Below are 7,724 nucleotides of genomic sequence, written 5' to 3'. Positions count from 1 at the left end.
ATTGTTTTTGAAGGATTGATGTCAGCCATCTCTACTTTTACTTCATTTTTTGAAACGTTTTTTCTTTACTTTTTTTAGATATTGAGTGTACTTTTAATCATATTTAGGTTGATGGGTTACTCCAAAATATTTATAGTCTTTGGCACAGAGATAAAATTTTGTGATGGCCGTATAATTATTTGCACGAGCTTACATCAGTTTTCAAAATCCAAAATACCCACTCTTCTTTATATATATATATATAGTTTTTACAAGTGAAGTTTCTTAGAGTTACAAGCTGGTTCACAATTTATTCATGTTATAAATTGTTATTTCATACAGTGTTTCCAAAGTGATAATGGTGTTATTTTTGTAGAAGATATTTATTTTAGAGACAGTGATGTGATCTTTGTTTCACATGCGATACTTTTCAAAAAAATTTAGACTTACTTCAAACCTAGGTTGATACTAGGGAATGTTTCCTTTTCTGCATTGAAATTTTAGTATATGGTTATTACATATAATGAAAATATTGATATACCAAATATTACATAAGGAAACAAACACCCTCTTTTATCACTATAAGGAGCAAGATTCTTCATATCCTATTATACTAGTGAGTGCTGTCAGGTTCGCTCATCTTTTTTTTAAAGCCTATTCTTCTCCCAATTAGAATCCTGCATTGTACTGGGGGGAGGGGTCTCCTCTTTGCAATGTTATTGTCGATTTTAAAGTTACAGAACGTCCTAGAAATAGGGTTATTTTACAAAACAGTTATGATTCATGATTACATTTCAGAAATTTCAATACTTCTTGAGAATTTATACCGATGGGCACAGTGCTTGTTCTACTTGTGCCTGAAAATTCAATACACTTTTGTGTTATCGTCTTTCAGATCCCTCTGGTGGTTTTGTTGCCGAATTTGTAAATCTTTTCTTAACATTATCTTTCTGGTGAGTTAATGCTCCGAAGTCATTTTATCACGTTGTTAGCTTTTCAGACTCTTAATGTTGTTTCGTTGTATAACTCACACAGGCGCTGTAACCACTCTGGTTTGCTGTGAGAATATTGTTTTCTATAATTAATTTACGCTTACTGATGAAGGAATTATGTATCAAGTCTGCTCTATAAAAATATAACGTCTTCTTTGTCAGAGAACTGGTCAATTCACAGGTGGGACGACATACATAAAAGTTGCTTTTATGTTCGCCATTACCGAAAAATTATATTGTTCTAAACAACAGACATCAAGATGTGGTTATGACAAGATTACGACTTGGTATTTGTACTTACTCAGATGTACTTACCTTTTTGATATAATAATTAGATTAACTAAATAAATACATATATATAAAACTCTTGTTTCGTTTCAGCATTTTGCTTTGCCCTATCAGAGGTTTTTCCTAGGCGAGTAAAGTTTACTTGCAACTTGCACGTCGAACCATTAAGTGGCCATCCGGTTGGGCGAGGCTTAATAACACGATGATACTGATACTTAGCGATTACTTCGCGAGACATTTGTCTTTTTATGACAAGGAAATATTTCTAAATACTGGTAATTCATAACTTAATGTGAATTACAATTTTCTGTACACTTGTTTTTGATAAATTAACGGATATTTTTTTCTTTATTGAACTCATCTGAAATAGCGAGAAAAATTAATATGCCAAGTTGCAAGCCGAATGTTACGTCCTTTTAAATTTTTATAATGATAAGCCAATCATCAACATTACATTGTATTCTTACCAAAAGATGCTCATAATGATGTAGTTTTACTATAAACCACCTTTGTTTATCAAATCGGTGGGCTAAAATGATTATGTCCGATATCGGGCCCGGCATGGCCAGGTGGTTAAGGCACTCGAATCGCAATCTGAGGGTCGCGGGTTCAAATCCCCGTCACACCAAACATGCTCGCCCTTTCAGCCGTGGGGGCGTTATAATGTGACGGTCAATCCCACTATTCGTTGGTAAAAGAGTAACCCAAGAGTTGGCGGTGGGTGGTGATGACTAGCTTCCTTCCCTCTAGTCTTACACTGCTAAATTAGGGACGGCTAGTGCAGATAGCCCTCGTGTAGCTTTGTGCGAAATTCAAATCAAACAAGCAAACAAAATCATTCAATCAAATAGCATCCACAATCCTCGTCTTAAATAATTAAAAATAGCACTTGTTTTCGCTAAAGCTGAAGTGTCGCCATCCCCTCAGTTAACAACAACGAATCAATGCATGTTAAAAATAAGTTATATTATGACTCAGTAAATTAGATTATGTTTAAATTGATTGTTCTATCATGAAAGTGACTGGAAAGTAAGATATAGCTTTGTAAAAATAATTAATATTAAAGTATATTTTTATATGTTGCAGTTTGAATTTAGTAGAAACATTGTGTATTGACAACAATTTTGTGTGTGCATAGATTAACATATTTAACCTGTTGTGAAACTCTGAATTTTTATTTTATTCTTCCAAAATTTTTCATTTTTTGGTATTTTCAATTTGAGCAAACTGTCAGGTCAAAGACCCTTACAGGGGAGTAGGTAGAATTACAGTGTGTGTGTGGCGGCCTTTTAAAAAAAAAGTATACTTTTTCTCCTACACAAAGAATTTAAGTGATTTACGTGAAAGTCAAGTGTTTATAATGGACCTTTTATACTTAATAGAATATCAAGGTGGTCGCCCCTTCTCCTCCCTGGCTACGCCCCTGTCTTACCACTAGCAACGCCCGGGTCTAATCCACGAGTAAAAGGTATTTCACATCAACCAGTAGCTTGTAGCCTCAAGCCCATAATGACGGTCACGTACCAACATAAAACTATTTACAAAACTGCATGCGAGCACGTTTAAACAATTGTAGGATGGTCACATAGATAAAAAAAATCGTTCTTCAAAACTTTAAGTTCTACAACATCTTATCGGACAACTTTCAAAACAGTCACAACAATAAAATGATTACTGCTTTACTAGATAATACATTTTCTTTTTCTAAACTACACATTAGAGGTAACATTTAATAACCAAGTATTAAACTTGTATTATTTAATATGGAGACACCGGATACGCTATCTAAGTTTGGTCTCTGTTGATTATCAGAACAGCTAATTTCTATACTCATAACTACAACGTGAGTTTCTATTTCAAACAACTAAGAAAAGGCTTAGCTTGAAATATATGCCTGCCAATTAGTTCAATGGTAATTTCATTATATCTTCTTACACAAGTCCCCCAGTGGAACAGTAGTAAGTAAGTTTGCAGACTTACAACACTAAAATCTTCCAAGCCTCCTCACTTATTGACCATGCATTTTACTTCAAAACATGAATCATATTAAGTGTAATAAACTTTATCAACGAAATTAATACCCAACCGAACTTTTCAACAGCACTCTTCATCACCAACTTTCAACTTTAAACACATATTTTATTCAGATATTTCTACATTAGATTGGGAATACTGTTATAATAAATTCCCAAACTCAACCATTAAGGTATAGCGATACACATTTAACTAAACTCTCAACTATGGCTATATAATCACTAGAGCACGAAATACTACAGGTAATACTGTGAAAATCCAGTTTCGATCAACAAGCCAAAGGAGATCATTCGTGTGACAGTTTATACTCTTGGCTCCTCTAGGATTTATTTAAGCCAAGTTTACGCTCATATTTATTTACGCTTAAACATTGGAAGACAGTCAATATATATATATATATATATAATATAATTTTTTGTGTCCTTAGATGAAACGTTAACAAAGTTAAATGCAATACTTTTCAAAACCATGCACATTATTTGAAAGATTTATTTATCGAGTAAAATTTCTAAAGGAATATTTTGTTTTACAGTACACAATATGGTATTAAGGTTCAAGAAACTTGAATACAAATAGGCAGATTTTTGTTAATTACAAGAGGATCAAATGATCGAAGTGTAGATGAAATGTCTGTGACTTTGAGTAAAATAAATTGGAGAAGATGTCAGAAGATTCAAACGCAAACTCACTTTATGAACTTACGAGACAGAAGCTCTCTTGTGAACTCTTGGTGGATAAAAGTAATTTAATCCAACAGAAAATGAACTGAAAATATTCGAGACGAAAGTACTGTCCATTTTGAAACATAGTTTCAAAATCAAACTGTATTATATCTATTTCAAAAGAAGGAACTATCATTGCAAATTAAATGGGCAACAAATAAATAAAATAACACATGCAATCAAAAACTGAATGGAAAAATTAAGTACAAACTGAAGATTACTGATCAAGTGCACTTTAGAACTGAATAATATCACAATAATCAATCAAATTTTAACACACAAAGTAATATAAATAAAAATAAGTTCTACACACAGATCAGACAGAATCAAAACATTTTGAACCAATACTAAATAAAATAACAGGTCATTAAATCCAGTTTTAAACTACATTATCACAACTTTAAACAGGAAAATCCTCTAAAACTAAATTATATATATATATATCTTTAATAGTTGTTACAATAGAACGAAAAATACAATAATCATTTACACTTTACGTGGTATAAATCGATATAAAGTGAATTCACAGAAAACCTCTTAGGTTTATTTACTAAAATACTACTTTAAACTTTGAACAAAATAACATACTCACAAGATATTTTTAGATTTTTATTTAATATTTAAAGGAACACTCAGAAATCAAAATACGACATAAACGTTTCAAACAAATAAATAAACCACAAACCTAAAATACACATAATTACCAGCTTACAGTTTACTTACAATAGCCATCATAATGTTTAATAGTTTAAATTAGACTTGAACGTAATGTTAAATTAAATTAAATGACTAAACACTCGGGACAGAATAAAATAAAAACCACATCGGACTTTAAATATTGCACAAATGACTAGATATCCTTATCCTCCTGTCGTAGGTATTCACACATATATGTAACTAAGTTACGTCAAAATTACACTTGAAGTAGATGAGAAGGATTCTGAGAATCACGACAGATCTCTCGCCCTCTGATGGTGTCTAACAAAGGATATGCTTAGCCTTTTGGAAATTTTGCTTCTCTGGGACGAATTCCTCTCGAGCTCAACAAAGCTTCACGTGCGTGTGTGTTTTTTTTCCCTCATTCTTTTTGTCCTACTACTACTCTTCTTTGTGAATATATCAGGTTTGGTTTCTGTCCATTAGATAGTCTGTAAGCAGTTTTAAGTTGAACGGAATATGTTAATAGTTCCTCCACAAGTTTTGCCACAACAGTCTTGGTGTATTGTTTTAATGGCATATGTTAGTAGGTCCTCCACAAGTTTTGCCACAACAGTCTTGCTGTATTGTTCAATACTTTGGCTGTTGACAAGTTTTGCCACAAGAGTCTTGCTGTATTCTTCAATACTTTGGCGGTTGACAAGTTTTGCCACAGCAGTCTTGCTGTATTGTTTAATACTTTGGCTGTTGACACAGTGTCGGCTTTTCTTTTCTACGTCTTCCCTAATGTCCAGGTGGACTTCTCATTCTTGATTACAGGATTCTTTACTTCCCCACGACTGATGAGTTCACAAGCTTCTAGTTATTGCTTTCCCTGGCCACTACTGGTGTAGGAGTGGCTGGACCAGATTTCTCGTCTTTACTATTTACAGTATAGAGCCAACGTACCAACAGTTTACCTGTCTAATTCACACACCTTAAGTTACACAAAATCATATCTGTCTCGTTAACTGTGTATTAAATTGTCTTATTGTGAATATACGTTATGTAAACCCATCCTCTCACTACTTGTTTCTATAGCGTAACAAGAATCTAAACTACTTATCCATATATCAAACAACGCATTGTTAATGTCGTAGCCAGCTTCTCCACAATGACTTTCACCCAAGCAGAACAACCACTTTTACAGTGACAGCGGTCAATCCTGAAAATATACTGCTTTTCAAAATACCATATTAAAATTCAACTCGAGACAAACGATTCTTTACTGTTGTCTCAATATATATATATGTGTAAATGTAGTGTGTATAAATGTTTTCTGTCTAAGCTATCCTCATCAGCCGACCTAGTTGTCCAATTGAATTGGAGATTGATGTTACTGTCAAGGTCAGTCTTTTAAGCAACGTAATTACTCCGGTCTCAGCCACGGTCGAGTTGAACTCACAGTTAAAACATGGTCTTCACATTCACAATGTCTTTTTTTGCTTTTTATCCTAACCTTTTGACATATAGCCGTTTTACCTACTTATTTTTGCATGTATTCATATCCCTGAACAAAGGCGGTTCTTAGCCACTCTACAAATTCCTGCAAATGGCATACGTAGAACATCTGAAAATTATCTGAGTGAAATGAACTGAAAGTGACAAATACTGAATAAAAACCTAAGGATGCACTAGTTGGCAGCAAGCAAACAACATGAAAAATAAAAAACAATTTCTTTAAATTGGTCTTTCTTCTTCCATGTCTAAATTCTAAGACCTTATGAGTAAAAGTTTGGCGTGACTTATTTTGAATTTCGCGCAATGCTACTCGAGGACTATCTGCGCTAGCTGTCCCAAATTTTGCAGTGATAAACTAGATTGAAAGCAGCTAGTCAACACCACCTACCGCCAACTGCTGGGCTAGTCTTTTACTGATGAATAGTGGGTCTGACCGTTACCATATGATGCTCCCACGGCTGAAAGGGAGAGTATGTTCGGTGACGGAGATTCTAATACGCGAGCCGTAGATAGCAAGTAGAACGCCCTAACCACCACGCCCGCGAGTAAAAGTAAAGAATGTATAATAATACGTCAACAACACTACATCTGCTATACATATAGTGCCGAAGAGGTTTGTCGTCCAATACAAGGGTCCATCAAGCTGGCTGGGACATCACGGATACATCAGTGGTTTAGTCGGTATTTATATTATCAACTTGCATAAATAGGTATTCCTGAAGGTTGAAAAACACCCAAGTTTCACAAGTAATAGATTATTTATAACTTGACCAATCACATTTAAAAATTCTTGGAATTAGATTATATCAATCCATTGTTGCAAAATCATGCTCTGCATTTTGGGCCATATGTGTATTATAACGCTGAAAGTCAAATTTCACTGTTTGATTAGATTAGCTCAAGAGCTATTTTTTACTAGTTGCCTTCCCTCTAGTCTGTCAGTTCAAAATTAGGAATGGCTAGCATAGATGGCCCTTGTCTAGCTTTGTATGAATATTCAAATCAACCAACTCACCATCAAATTTCAAACTTTCTCCCAAATGCTTCAACTCAACCTGAACAAGACTCATTAGTAGTTAATATCAAATCTAAAATTCCTAGTTGCTATTCTAATCAGTTGATGATGTAAACTATCCTGTACTAATCTAGAAATACATACAATCCAAGTTAATATTGGAAACGTTAAAAGTTCTCTATAAACCATCCCATCAACCCCCTGAGTCTGAATAAGAGATAGTATTTTCATAAGAATTCTACATTTTAAATAGCCTCAAGTTTGATTAGTTGCAACTCTTCCTTAACGTAAGTAGCCATCACCACCATCATCCTTTTTTGCTAATCTATTACTGTTGAATAACTTGTACCCAGGAATTCCAAAATGATTTCTATCTTAATTGATTTCCAAGTTAATTCAAATTTCAGAAATCCCCTTGATGTCAAATCCTCTGGGCCCGGCATGGCCAGGTGGTTAGGGAGCTCGACTCGCAATCTGCGGGTTCGAATCCCCGTCACACCGAACATGCTCGCCCTTTCAGTCGTGGGGGCGTTATAA

General features: G+C 34.2%; 1 long non-coding RNA gene across 1 annotated transcript in view; it reads left to right on the top strand.

The window, feature by feature from the left end:
• The window catches only part of LOC111088534, a 55,395-nt gene that overhangs the window by 33,790 nt on the left and 13,881 nt on the right, over positions 1 to 7,724 (top strand). The window contains exon 4 of the long non-coding RNA XR_002613023.1: positions 2,642 to 2,727. This is a non-coding gene — a long non-coding RNA (uncharacterized LOC111088534). The remainder of the gene's footprint in view (positions 1 to 2,641; positions 2,728 to 7,724) is intronic.

This window comes from Limulus polyphemus, unplaced genomic scaffold, assembly GCF_000517525.1.
Source record: "Limulus polyphemus unplaced genomic scaffold, Limulus_polyphemus-2.1.2 Scaffold98, whole genome shotgun sequence".
In the NCBI taxonomy this organism is placed as follows: Eukaryota; Metazoa; Arthropoda; class Merostomata; order Xiphosura; family Limulidae; genus Limulus; species Limulus polyphemus.
This window is presented reverse-complemented; position numbering and strand designations above follow the sequence as displayed.